This window comes from Sceloporus undulatus, chromosome 2, assembly GCF_019175285.1.
Source record: "Sceloporus undulatus isolate JIND9_A2432 ecotype Alabama chromosome 2, SceUnd_v1.1, whole genome shotgun sequence".
Classification (NCBI taxonomy): Eukaryota; Metazoa; Chordata; class Lepidosauria; order Squamata; family Phrynosomatidae; genus Sceloporus; species Sceloporus undulatus.
Genome location: NC_056523.1, coordinates 211567470 through 211569931, shown reverse-complemented (window position 1 = coordinate 211569931; position 2462 = coordinate 211567470).

The window sequence follows — 2462 nt, the reverse complement described above, 5'->3', positions numbered from 1 at the left end:
AAAAAAGAAAGTTCAGTTTGTTCACCCACAATATTGTATGTGGTTAAATTTGCGGTTTAAAAATTAGAAATTAGACTTCTTAATCTTCAAGCGGGATATTGCTTTTCTAGGGGGTGCAAACATTAACCAAACATTTCTGAGGATGTGCCCTAAAGGCTGGATGGATGGAGGAGGAGGGAACTACGGTAAATGGTGGCTGTGAAATGTGGCAGTAGATAACCAGGTGCAGAAGGGACTAAGAAAATGTGCACCTATCAAAAAAGGATGTAAAGAAAAGAGTTAAGGTACATTATTCATTCTTATATATATAAAAGAAGAAGAATCCCTTTCTCAGAGTAGAGTTGCAAAAGGCAAGATTGTAGTCTGTCCTGGGAGAACATCAATGAACCCACTTCCTCTATTATCTAGGTTCTCCTTTGAGAGGATGCGCAAGAGAGCCACTGCACCACAACCACCGCTATTTTCCTGTCCAGACATTCAAAAAGTCTTTCTATGGCGGAGAGAGTAGAGGGGGTAGGTGCTTCTTTTAGGTTCTTTCAGGAGGAACTAAGGAATTAAGCTCTTGCCTTTCACCTCTACTCAGAGAAGGGAATGGTTCTTTTTTTTAAAAAAAGAGTTAAGGTATAGTATTTTCATTGACCCGTGGATAAGTTGATTTTTTGGGTTGATTTTTTTTACTCAGATTTCTAGACATGTACAGTATGCATGTCGATTGCTTTGGTACATGTTCTGTTCCCTGTGCATAAATGCTGGGATGCTGTAATAACAGCAGAACATTTGTAAATAGAGATGATTTCTGGATCTTTTTTTAAAAAATGAATTGTTCTCAATATACAAACAGAAATCATTTTACAGTTCCTCGTTTTGGAAAAAGATCTTCTTTCATCTTCTTTATAAAAACTTTTCTGAGAATATTTATACTGAATGCTGGCATACAAATTTATCAAGTACAGTAAAACTAAAAAAGAAGAAAAATGATGTCTACATCCCTGCAAGTCTTTGAGTAGACATCATTTTGATGCACAATATGATGCTCTTCTGGAAGTTAGGAATGCAAAACTAAGCAAAGGTGGCAAACATCACCCTTACTGTGAAGTCGAAAGCTTTCATGGCCAGCATCCATGGTTTTTTGTGAGTTTTTCGGGCTATGTGTCCAAGTTCTAGAAGTTTCTTCCTGATGTTTCGCTAGCATCTGTGGCTGGCATCTTCATTCTCTGAAGATGCCAGCCACAGATGCTGGTGAAACGTCAGGAAGAAACTCTTCTAGAACATGATCACATAGCCGGAGTGATGCACCACAGATTTTTACCCATACAGAACACCTCGCCAAGCATCTCTAGATCCTCCAGCACAACTCTGTGGTCAACATCCGCCAGAAGTCGACCATAGATTTGTGCTGATGGACCAATAAATGCCCAGAGAAAAGTTCTCTCTAGGAATCTCTAAGCCCTCCAGCACGACTTCTGGTGGATGTCGACCATAGAGTCATGATGGAGGAACTAGAGATTCCTAGAGAGAATGTATTAATCAAACCCACGAATAAACAAATCCTCAGAAGTCAAAGCTGCAAGTGTGGAGGGCCAACTGTATACTGAATATGCAAGTGCAGTCAGTATTTGGTGCATTAGTACTCAGGATTGTCAAAGAATTCTGCATAGGTCAGACAGATTTTGAATAACAGCCCATATGCTATTTCGTGAGACGAATTATGTATTCAAAGATACATATTATTGCCAAAACTTTGTTTGTGTGTGTTGGCATACTGTGTGTGAATTCAGCAAAATAGGTTCTGCACTTCCCATGAGGGCAATGCCAACATGGAGAAAGATACTCATAAAATTATTTTTTATTGTTTCCACCACCACCCTTTGGCTCACACACAGGTGTCTAAGCTATTGTGCATAGCAAGATCTCTTTCTATGCCTCCTGTATTTCTATTTATATGTCCTGTGCCTTGTCCAGTTATGTTGTTATTGTTGTGTGCCATCAAGTTGGTTCTGACTTATGGCAGCCCTAAGGCAAGCCTACTATGGCGCTTGGCAAGATTTTTACATGAGATGGTGGTGGTTGCCTTTGCTTGCCTCTGAGTTTCAGAGAGTGTGATTTGCCCAAGGTCACCCAGTGGGTTTCAATGGCTGAGTGGGGATTTGAATCCTGTTCTCCAGAGTCATATCCTAACATTCGGACCACTACACCACACTGGCTCCAGTGGCATCAATAGTTTGGTTTCACCCGGTGCATAGTGTTACCCCCCTGTGACCTTCTCCCATACCACACACTACAGAATCCTTTGTAATGGGTGGTGGGTTGTTTTTTTTTTTTTTTGCACTAATGTTCCTTGTGAATTGTAATTCTCATATATCACTGAATGTAATGACAATAGTGACATAAACAACTAGCAAAATTAAAATTGTACCTTTAAATTACAATATCATACTCACAACCTTAATGTATTTAGATAT